Raw genomic sequence first — 12,917 nt, forward strand, 5'->3', positions numbered from 1 at the left:
CTGCGTGATGACGTCATGAGAGTGGGCCCGAGCATGTATTTCTTCCGAGGACGGTTTTTGTTGAGAACAATTTTCGCTAAGAAAAGCTTTCCTCCAAGGTGGGTTTCCTCCGAGAAGAATTTTCGCCAAGAAAGCATTTCCTCCAAGGTGAGTTTCATCTGAGATAACTATTTTCAAAAGATATTTTTATTCAATATATAATTTTTGTCGAGATGGTTTTCTCCAAGATCTCGAAATCTTGGATCTCAAAAGTTTCTCGCGGGTCCGCTCCCCTCAATCCTCCAAGATCATTTTCTCTGAGAGTTCCTTCCAATATGGAAGTTCCCTCCATGGCAATTTATAATGTGGTAAGTGTGAATGGGAGGTCCAAGTGGATATTGGTGGCCACCCACCTATTCCACCTAGACCCCCAAGATAGTTTCAATTGTTTCCTTGTTCATTTCAGCATATACTATTTTTAGCAGTTTTTCGGGTCTTAAACTTTCGAAGCAGTTTTGACCCCCTAAATGACATTTTTTTGGGGTCCGCAGTAGGCTCATAGCCATTGGTAGGGGCCTATGGTGAAACCTGTAGTACTTGGAGACACCTTTCCAACAAGGTATCATATGCACCAAATAGAGATAATATGACCAAGTTATGACCCCGGGAAGTTGGCTGCCCAATTAACCCCAACGGGGCCCACAAACTCTTGGTGTTACATCTCCTGGGGGTAGGGTTTGGGTTGTTTAAGATTTTCTCATGTTTTCCAATAATAAATGGGCCCTTGAGCCTCATTGTAACATAGTAGAGAGGCATGTAACCACCACATCTCTTCTCAAAGATAAACTACCATCGCCCGAGCTATCTTATTTCCATTCTGTTTGTAAGCATAATTCAATACTTTTCTATTAATGAAATGAATTGTTTTTCTGATGCATCTCTGTACTTATGATTATATATGTAACTTTTTCGTTCCTATTTAAGTTTGGATCAGTGGTATGAGAGCAGTCTGCTCTTTCTCTGTTTTTCTTTGCATGTCCCCAACGAGGTCAGGGTATAAGGAGTTAGGGTTCAATCTAGTTGAACCATTGCAAGATCAGCCTTGCAAAACCAGAATACCTCCCATGGCGGAATAAAATAAAGATGAGGGGGCGGGAGATCCTTTCAAAATGTTACTCAAGGAAGCCCCCGAGTGGTAGAGGGACTCGATGATGGATAACTTTGCCCAGATCCTTTGACGGCTACCCACAGGTGATGCATCTTCATCCAACAGCCACTCTGTAGGTACCACTCCTTTTAAGGTACAAGTTAACTTTGATATTCCCATATTCGAAGGCTTAATAGATGCAAACATCGTAGATAAATGGTTAAATCTATTGGAAGGATATTTTTCAGTTCATGACTTTTCCAATCAGGAAAAGATTACTTTTTCACTTCTCAAAGCCGCCCCACACGTCAAGGACTAGTGGGAAACCTATTATGAACAAAAGGACGAGAGTGAACCCTCGTTGTTTTCAGCCGCACCCACTTGGGATTCTTTCTGAGATGCCATCAAGGAACATTATTACCCTTTCGGGAGCTATGAAGATAAATACATAAAGTGGACCACACTACGGTAGGGAAGGGACCAAGATGTGCCAGATTGCACAAATATTTTCCATACCCTTCACAAGAAGTTTGGTATCAAGGACACTAAGTGACATTTGATGCTTAAATACCCTGGTTGTCTACACAAGTACATCCAGGATGAGATGGAGTTCCTGGACATTTCCTACCTTGGTACGACGTATTGGTATGCTATCAAGATTGAGCAGAAGTTTAAACAGAAGAAGTGAGACTTTGGATCTGTGAATCCAAAGCAAGGAAAAGGTGCCCCCAAACCACATAACAAAGGACCAATCCAAGGTGGGGCTACCCAGGATAGCCCGCCGAAGCTGCAAGAAAATAACATCATCACGAAGACAAAGAAGGACATGGGAAAATGGTGTGAGTTCCATAAGAGCTCCACTCACAATACAAGTGAGTGTCGGGCCAAGAAGTCACTGGCGGTCGAGGTTAAGGCTTACAAATCAGATGTAGGTTCTGACTCTGAATCAGAATCGGATAAGGGAAGCAGATCATTAATGCAGAGCCCAGTGCCACCGTGGCCACCACCAAGATCAAGAAGATTGAACCTAAAGATCCATAGGAGGGGGAATGCCTCTTGTACTCATAGATGTGGGTGAAGGGTTCTCCGCTGTAGTTCATTGTCGATAGCCAGAGCCAAAATAACCTCATTTTAGCAGAGATCATGAAACAATTGGGCCTAAAGACTACATCACATCTGTAGTCGTACACCATCAGGTGGCTTCACCAATGACGAGATCTTTGCGTCAGCCAACAATGTCGCCTTCCCTACAGCATCAAGCCCTTCACGGATGAGGTACTGTGTGACATTGCTCCTCTTGAATTCTGTGATGTATTTTTAGGACAACCATACTTGTGGAAGTGACATGCTTTATATGAGTCTAGACCTTGCTTTGTGATAACGGAGATCGCCCTGCCTACTGCCATCTCTTTGATCACTGCAAAGCAATGCAGTAAGACCATTTCCCAGACCATGAAATTTGTTTTCCTTATGATTTTCCCCTAGGGCAAGAAGAAGGTTGTGGCCACGGCTTCCAGGTAGGGCTCCTCTGTATAGTAGTAGCAGGTGGACAAGGATGTGGAGGAGTACAGGGATATTTTCTCCTCACCCACAGGGGTACCTATGAACTGTTAGGTCAAGCACTCCATCGATTTGACCCCGGGCACGTCGCTGCCCAATGGATCGATCTATCAACGCTCTGTTCTCAAGAATGATGAAATCAAGAAGAAGATTCAAGAACTATTGTAGAAAGGGCACATCAAGCCAAGCTCATCACTTTGTGGGAACCCAATTGTATTGGTACAGAAGAAGGATGGAACTTGGAGGCTATGTATTGAATATCGGGTGTTGAAAAATATCATTGTCCGGAATAGGTACCCAATCCTGCAGATTGATGACCTTCTAGACCAGCGCAAGGGGGCCAAATATTTTAGCAAGATTGACTTGAAGTCAGGTTATCACTAGGTGACTATCGAACCCTCCGATGTGTGGAAGATTGCCTTCAAATCCAAGGAGGGCCTTTTTGAATGGTTGGTCATGCCATTCGGATTGATGAACGCCTCTACAACCTTCATGAGATTGATGGATGACATCTTGTGACCCTTCACTAATTCATTTGTGGTGGTGTATTTAGATGACATATTCATCTTTAGCCAAAGTTAGGAAGAGCACCTCCACCATATTTGACAGGTCCTTCAAACCTTGCAACAACACAAGTTCACCTTTGGCCTGACCCATGTTCAATATCTGGGGTACATCATTGGTGAGCTGGGTGTACATGTGGACCCATACAAGATACAAGTCATTCGAGATTGGCTAGCCCCAACCACTCTAACAGAGCTCCACAGCTTTTTGGGTCTTGCCAACTTCTACCATAGGTTCATGTTGGGGTTTTCTCATATCACTTGGACTTTAAGTCAAGTCACCAAGGGCGGAGCAAAAGCAAAGTTTTTTTGGTCGGAAACCCAACAGAAAGTGTTCTCCGAGTTGAAGAATCGCCTCTGTTCTGCACCAGTTCTCACATTACCAGACCTGCAACAACCATTTGAGATTGAGACAGATGCCTCTAGCTATGCTATTGGTGCAGTTCTCACTCAGCATGGGCATCCAATGGCTTACCAAAGTGAGACACTTTCAGACTAAAAGTGTTCTCCGAGTTGAAGAATCGCCTCTTTTCTGCACCAGTTCTCACATTACCAGACCTGCAACAACCATTTGAGATTGAGACAGATGCCTCTAACTATGCTATTAGTGTGGTTCTTACTCAGCATGGGCATCCAATGGCTTACCACAGTGAGACACTTTCAGACACAGTCTGAAAGTACCCCACTTATGACAAATAAATGTATTCCATTGTGCAGGCCTGCCGTCAATGGAAGCATTACATTCTAGGGAAGGAAACGGTCATCCACACAGACCACCGACCTCTACAGTTCATACATACACAAGGGAAGTTGCAAAACGATCGCCATCAGAAATGGTCCACCTATCTGCAACAATTCCATTTGAATATTAAGTATAAGAAGGGAAACACCAATAATGTCGTTGATTGCCTCAGCCGACCATCAGTCATGGTGTTGATCACTGTGCTTGACTCCTATGGGAACGAGACATCGGGGTGGCCGCATCTTTACAAGAGCATTCCAGAATTCAGCAGCATATACCAGACACTCTTGGAAGGGAAGCAAGTTCCAAATTTTCACATTCAGGATGCACTGTTATGCCACCTCGGACACATTTGTGTTCCTTCAAGTGAGCATGCCAAGATGATTTGGGAGGTGCACTTCAATCAGGCCATTGGAAATTTCGAAGTAGAGAAAACAATGGCGGTATTTTAGAAGTATTTTTATTGGCCGAAACTTCGTCAGGATGTTGGGAAATGAATTAGATCCTACACCGCTTATGTCATTTCCAAACCAACCATTAAGAAGCAAGGCCTATATACTCCTCTACCTACTCCTAGTTGGCCTTGGGAATTTGTCTCCATGGATTACATGTCGGGCCTTCCTTCTACTAAGCATGGAAATTATTGTGTTTTCATGGTCATCAACATATTCTCTAAGATGGCCATCATGACGACTTGCAAGAAGAGTATCACACCAGAGGCCATTGTTAAGCTCTTCTTTGAGTGAGTGTGGGTACACTTTGGGATCCCACAGTCCATTGTCTCAGATCGGGACAGCAGATTCCTAAGTGCATTTTGGTCAATTCTCTGGTTGATGCTAGATACAAAACTTACTAAGTCCACGGCTTTCCATCCCCAAACTGATGGGCAAATAGAGGTTGTCAACAGGATGATTGTACACATTCTGCGCATGTACAACTCAAAGCATCCATGCACGTGGGATGAAAATCTCCCCTATGTCCAACACAGTTACAATAGACCTCTCCACAGCTCAACATGCCACAACCACTTTCAGGTAGGGCTGGGATTTTAGCCAGTATGCCCCATTGATGTGGACATACCATTTGCAGCCACTCACGTAGATTCAGCTCACATTCAGTCTAAAGCTGAAAAGGCTTGTTAAACACACATGGACAGCAAGAGAGATATGAAAGATAAAACATGCAATACAATTTTATTAACAAGAGATTTACATTTATAGTACATTATGTGACCGTTGGGATTCACATCCCAAGGTCTCTTGGACTGCTTTTGTCCATTCGACTTCCACACTAACCCATTGAGGATTAGGTGTCCAACATTCCCCCCCTTAATCCGAAGGGTTATGTATGAGTCCAAGAAGAGAGCTGTAATACAAAATGTGCAAATATGCATAGCAGCACTAGGTTGAATGTGCTCTCTGAAATGTTGGTATAAAGGGCGGTGGTTTAAGGATGACCACCAACACTGGAACGCTTAGTGTAGTTCCCGGAACTCTTCCAAAACTGGCAAGAAACTGAAGTTTTCTGCTAGAGGAAGTGATCCTATTGTTTTAAAGAGGGAAACCTTCAACCATAAAAGGGAGGTCTCACCCCGCATAAAAGGTAAAACTTCAACCTAAAAAGGGAAGTCTCAACCTGTGATGGTTTAAGGATGACCAACAACTCTGGAATGCTTAATGCAATTCCTGGAACTCTTCCAAAACTGGCAAGAAGCTGGAGTCTTCTGCTAGAGGAAGTGTTCTCAATTGTGTTCCTGGAACTCTTCCAAAACTGGCAAGAAGCTGAAGTCTTCTGCTAGAGGAAGTGTCCCAGATTGCCAACTGAAGGCATGTTCAGGCATCTTTGTCTTTGGCTACAACTCTGAAACTGGTGTGGCAGGTTGTGGCTCAGGCTCGCTTGATGTGGCTTTGAAGCTTGTAGATGACCATCATTTCCCCCCCTGTCAGATACAAGGTGAGATGATGGAGAAAACTCAACTGCAAGACTGTTCAATACTCTAGAACAAGTTCTGACATGTGATTGGAATATCTTCTTGGATGTTGATGCCCATTGCCAAGAAGCGATCCATCCAAGATGAATCTTTGTTCTTGCAGGACATTTGTTTTTGAAGCATCTGTGTGAAGAATGGCTGGTTTTATGACAGTGCTTACATGGATGAAGATCAAAACAGTGATCTTTCAAATGGCCAACTCGATCACAGTGTTGGCATTTCACGATCTGTTGCTGTGGAAGAGGGGCAGAGTCTGGAACAGCTGGTGGTGAACTGTCATGAATGAATCCAGCACTCTGAAATTGAATGGGTTTTGAGTAGTCTGGGATATGAAAGGACAAGTCCTTGTCATAACCAAGACCGGTTCTGTGCTTGTTGTGGACAAGTTGTTCCCAAGGTCTGATGATGGGTTTGGGAAGTGCAGACTGAGTTTCTGCATCTGCATGTACAACTGCTGCTTTATTTGAATGAACTGTAACATTATTGACTTGCTGTTTATGGGAGTCTGTTTCAATCTTCTGAATAGAAACAGGTTCAGAATGATGACTCCATTGCTGTAGTTCTTCCTACTGTAGCTTTGTCTCAAGCTGCAAAAACTCTATCTTTTCTTGTGCATTTTGTATACAGGTTTGAATGTCAGCTTGTCTTTATTGATTATGATTGCGCTGTCAGCAGTGGATACAATTAGAGTTCTCAATAACTCTAATATTCTTTCAAGCTTATCCATTTTTCTACACCTTAAAAATCCTCCAAAATCCCACAGAAAAATGTCAGCTGCTAAATATCTTCAAGTTACACAAGAAAGCCCTGTAGCTTAAAGGGAAAAAACCAACCAGAGATATCTTGAAACTATGAAAATTATACCGAGTCCTTCTATATTTAGCCGATAGTTACCCAAATCCTCTAATATTTTGAAGAAATCCCTCTACTGCTGCAAAACTATCAGCTGATAAATATCTTCAAGCTACACAAAGAAAATCCTGCAGATTAAAGAAAAACGCAGGGCAAGCCACGGATATCCTGAGATTTTTCAGAAAATCTCCAGGATATTATCCTTCAATATTTAGCCGAGAGAATACAACATCATCCAGATTCCTTTTTCTGATTTGGTTATGGATACAAAGGGTTTCTAACCTGTGCCAGGGGTGAATTTGTGCAACTCCAACTCCTTTCCTTTACTCAGTTACTTCATTCGATACTCAATACTGCCATATAATATTCTTATGTTAATATTGTTCTTCTCCTCAGCAAGAAGCTCATCAAGAGATAGTACTCTCCGATATTACTCCTGAGAAATAGACAGTCAATGGCAGTCCACATACACAGCTCAGTCACAGAAGAAAACTCGCACTAGGGTAGTGGATAGGCTGTAGACATAACTCGATTTACTCAGCAGAAAAACCACGTGGTACTCAGGTACAAACTTGGTTTGTCACAGCCATATGGACTCGTCCTGTAAAATCCACTCCTTAAGAATACCTCTGTTCTACAATATATTTCCGAGTTTTATGGGTCCATTCTTTTTGGGATTCTGGCATATGAGTGGCAAGGTGTCTTCCAGAATTTTTGACCCGCTCCAAGGGAACTTCCAGCAGTGCAATCTCCAGGTGGCCGAACCCAACGATAATGCATGTTATCTCCACTGATACGGTCTCCAAATTAACACTGCAAACACACAAAGCCAGCAAAGATATATGTGGAGCCTTAGACTGATATGCAGGGTCTCTTCATGTCCACTTCTTGATCCTAACTTGACCCATGGAGATGAATAACCTTTCCTCAGTGGCCACGCTCAAGCACTGAATGGTACACGGCCCAGGAAAACAACGGTATCGGCCCTTTGTAAAGAGGTAATGCGTAGCTCCAGGATAGTGCGTATTCAATATTTAAAACAACGCACATTCAACAGCGCATTCAATATTTAAAACAACGCACATTCAATATATATCACCGTATATATATATATATATCACTTCAAAAGCAGTTATGGTTCAGGTCTTTGCTGTCTCCCAACAATCCTAGATTCTGATCAAATTGACTCATCTGGATTGGGCCATAGTGTCAATGGAGAATTGCAGTATGGCAATTCACAGAGCAATGGTATTGACCACAGATTCCTTGAAAAAGAATTAATGATGCATCTAATATTGCAAAAGAGGACTCTCTTCCAAAAAAGGCGAAGAAGTAGAAACTTAAGACATAGATTTCAATCAGCAGTTAGACAGAGACTGAGCAGGTGCAAAACACTCAGCAGAAATAAGATGCTTATGGCAGTCATAAAGTCTTAAAAATCCCATTCTATCGCTAACATAACACAGCTGGAAACGGACAAATAAACCAATAAAGTAAAGGAAGTTTTCAGTGGCATACAAAGAGGCTTCTCAACCAGTCCATCCATGGTGCCGCCTCATCTTCATGCCTCCCGTCTTTGTGTTCTTCTCTGTTCTGGAACTTCTGAAAGAAAAAACTGCCTCTTATGATGAAGGCAAAGAATTTCATCTACCACCTTTAACCCGTTGCATCTACAAATCAGTAGAAGCTCATACATTTATGTTTTCCACATTCCCAGAAGTGAAAACTTCCAAGATTTCATAACTCCTTTAATGTGAGTAGAGAGAAATTCACTTATTAGTTACATATAAAGTTACAACAAAAAACTACATCAGTGGCTTGCAAAATGAAGTAAACAATAGCACATTTATAAGCAGATCTACAATGCTGGTTGATCACCAGCATTATTTAAATCCATTTCCACTTGACGGATAGTCCGTTGGATGCCTTCCAGCTTCTTCACTAGATCATGGTATCGCCTTGCAATGTTATCAAAGTGAGGATCCACCAACTGGTACTCACGTAGCCGTGTCACAGCTTTGTTATAAGCTGCAGATGCCCCTTCCTTGCTGCCCAGAATGTATAGAGCGTAAGACTCACAACAACCACAGCCGTGAGAATGGCCGATTCCTTTTCTTCCTCAACACTAAGTTCCACTTTCACCGCACTCAAAATGTGATTTGATTCAAATCCTTACTGCCTCTTTTCCATGATCTCCATAAGAGGGGAAGGAGGAAGAGCGTGGGAATTGCGGACAAAAACGAAAATGGTTTCCATATCCCCTACGGCGTTCAAACCAGGCAGTGCGCAGTCTCAAGCGTTACCCAGATTATAGCGCAGAGGGCAGACCCTAATTATCACGCAGAGGGCAGATGTGTCAGGCTACAGAAATGCAGAGCATGGGCAGAATAGGCAGGCGTGCAGGTGCGTATCAGCCAGACAGTTTGCAACATGAAATAGGGATGCATACAATAATGACAGTTCTATCTTCAGAAATGCAGAACTGACATGCACAGAGAGGCCACAACTAGTGGCTCAAATTAATTATGCAAGGCAGGAATACGCCTGCTCTGATACCATGTTAAACACACATGGACAGCAAGAGAGATATGAAAGATAAAACATGCAATACAATTTTATTAACAAGAGATTTACATTTATAGTACATTATGTGACCGTTGGGATTCACATCCCAAGGTCTCTTGGACTGCTTTTGTCCATTCGACTTCCAAACTAACCCATTGAGGATTAGGTGTCCAACAGGGCTAACAACTTCATTGAGCACATTCAACACGTCTGCCAGCAGGTCCATGATATATTGGATAGAGCCAATGCTAAGTACAAGCAATGCCATGATCAACATCGAGTGTCACACAAGTTCCAGGTGGGTGACAAAGTTTGGCCACATTTGTAAAAGGAGCATCTTGCTGGACCCCACCGCAAGCTTCACCCAATTTTATATGGGCCATACACCATCACCAAGGCCATCGGTGACATTTCCTTTGAGCTCAGTATCCCACCGTTCCTTGGTCTGCACCTAGTGTTCAATGTAGACCGCCTTCGGCCATACTTTCCACCCTTGTTGGACACATCTGACATTGTAGAACAGCTCACACCAACAGAGCTCAACCCAGACTACATGGAATAAGCCACAACTGATTAGATCATGGACATGCAGATCAAGAACACTCGCCAATAGAGGATACAACTATATCGAGCTGTCAAAGCCGACCAACTCCTTCACCAAGGTCAGTGGTTCACCAGGGACGAGGTTCAATAGAAATTTCCTCACCTCATGGAGGCTCTGCACGCAATGGGAACCATTGATTCCTAAGGGGGTAGGAATGATCCAGGTGGATATTGGTGGCCACTGGCCTATTACACCTAGACCCCCCAGTCAGTTTCATATGTTTCCTTGTTCATTTAATCATTTACTATTTTTAGTAGTTTTTCGAGTCCTGAACTTCTAGAGCAGTTTTGACCCCCTAAACGACGTCTTTTTGGGGTCCGAGGTAGGCCCGTAGCCATAGCAAAGGCCCACGGCAAAAGCTATAGTACTTGGAGAGACCTTTCCATCAAGGTATCATACGCGCCAAATGGAGATAATATGACCAAGTTACGACCCCAGGAAGTTGGCTGCCCAACTAACCCCAACGGGGCCCACAAACTCTTGGTGTGACATATCCTGGGGTTACGGTTTTGGTTGTTTAGGGTTTTCTCATGTTTTGCAATAATAAATAGGCCCTTGAGCCTCATTATAACACAATGGAGAGGCATGTATCTGCCACATCTCTTCTCAGAGATAAGCGACCATCGCCCGAGCTATCTTATTTCCATTCTATTTGTAAGCAAAATTCATTATTTTTCTATTAATGAAATGAAGTGTTTTTCTATTGGATCTCTGTATTTATGATTATATCTGTAATTTTTTGCATTCCTATTTAATTTTGAATCAATGTTTCAGAATATAATACATGAAAGTAAAGTAGCGGTGAGGAGGCTGACTAGACAGCCACGTGGGTGCCACATGGCAGAATTGATGACGTGGAACTAAACTTTAAGTGACCATAAATTCTAATACGGAGATCAGATTGAGACAAAATTTATATCACCAGAATCATCTCAACAAAACAAACACAATGATATCATATGTTTGAATTTTTAAGGAAGTTGAAAAAGATTGAAATTTTTAGACCCCATTTCCATAACGCTAAGTTGGATCTTGGGTCAGCATAGTAACCACCTCCTCCAATTATATTGATTGACGATGGGTTTAGGAGGGGGGTGTATTATAGAGTGGTATCAGAGATTTCAGGTTCAACACTTGGACCTCTAGAAGTGAGTGGAGCTCAACTTTGAGTGTAGTAATTGAATGTGAGTATGATGTTATCCTACTCATAACGTTTTTTTGTATTGCATATTCACTACAATGATGTTTGACATGTTATCTTGATAAATTCCTTGGCAATGCATGTGCTTTCTATCTTGCACCATGAAGTTCTATACAATTGGTGATAGTGACCTTGGAGATTTGTCATTTTCTTTAATTTTGCAGAACTGCCTGCATGGTAGTGAGTATGGTTATTTGTAGCATACCATCACTATTGGTTGAGTGATGTGATCTTGCATACTTAGAATGATTTTGCATGTAAATTTTCTTGTGATATGAGGGATGTGGGGGAAATCCCTATGTTGTTGTAGCCTAGGATAACATGGCTTGTTTCTAATTAAATGTAAGTATATGTATATGAATATATTGATTGGGATGGGGAAGTCCCATTTCCTGATTGTTATATGGAAAATAACCTCAGTGGAGGTTGATTATTTCTTTATGATGATTGTGGCTATTATGTTTCCTTATGAATGCTTGTCTTTGTGGTCAATGCCTTCCTTGTTTAAGGAATGGGGTGTGACATGAAAAAATGGTTGGTTGAAGCTTGTAAAGGTTGTTATCTTAGTATGATATAGAACATCCATGTTGAATACCTGAATTAGATGAGTTAAAAGGTAAGGGTCTTGTGTAGACCTTGTAGATGAAGGATTTGTAGCTCTGCTAAATAAATAAACTGCAATATTGGATTTTATCTTGAATTATCAGGAGTCCCTTGTGTTACATCCCTCTTCAATAAATACTTATTTTGTTCGTATGGGGTATTCTTCAAGTATAGTGAGAAGAGAAATTGAAGAATGTGGCTTAGACAATCTGGACACGATTGAAGATGATGATGATACTGCTACATTTGACGGTCAATTTTAAGAAATGCTTTGTTGATTATTGGCCATGGAAAAAGAGGTTGAATACACATCTACTGTTTTCGTTGCTTGTGGATAAAATTGAGTTCTTGATTAATGGTGATAGTCTTAGTAAAGGGACAGAATGAAGCCAATTAAGGATGGAATTATTTTAATTTTCAAATGCGAATTTTAACAAGTGATAATAGGGGTCTCAATAAAGAGGATGATAGTAACTAATGTTGATAATTTTGAGTAAAAGTATGAAATTTAATCTAGTAAATACATGATTATGCATGAAATGATGTTGATGTGTTAAAGGGTTTCTAACTAATTTCCTTAAGATTGCAGATGCCTGATTACTAGCCTTGGTATAAAGGTTGAATTTACATTTTTTCTTTGGTTTGAGTACAAATACTTAATGAAATTAATGATGTTAATTTTGGCATAATAGCTAGTTTCCAATTATAGTTGAACTTGAAAAATAAACTAGAATCTTCTGAAAGCATGGTTATAAATGAGTTGATATGTGCACGCGCATGTAAAAATTCTAGTTTTTGAAAAACCATGTTGAGATATTTATGTCCTAGATTTTGAGACATGTGACTAATACATAAATTAAGGCGTGTGTAGTTGTAGGGCAGCATGATTGGTACAACAAGGCAAGGCAACTAGTATATTTGTTTATATCTATTAATGCACTAATAATTTAGTGTATGTGGCCGCACATAGAAAGACTTAGTGGCAGCAAAAAGATACATGTATAATGGCATGGTGCAGTAGGATATGGACCAAGTCCATTGAGAACAAGAAAGAGGGACATCCCTCCAAAGGAAAAGAACCTTTAGGAATTTGGAGGTTGAGCTCAAGGAC

The sequence above is a fragment of the Pinus tabuliformis genome, chromosome J, assembly GCF_031772625.1.
Source record: "Pinus tabuliformis cultivar Carrire ecotype Pingquan chromosome J, CPIR1, whole genome shotgun sequence".
Lineage (NCBI taxonomy): Eukaryota > Viridiplantae > Streptophyta > Pinopsida > Pinales > Pinaceae > Pinus > Pinus tabuliformis.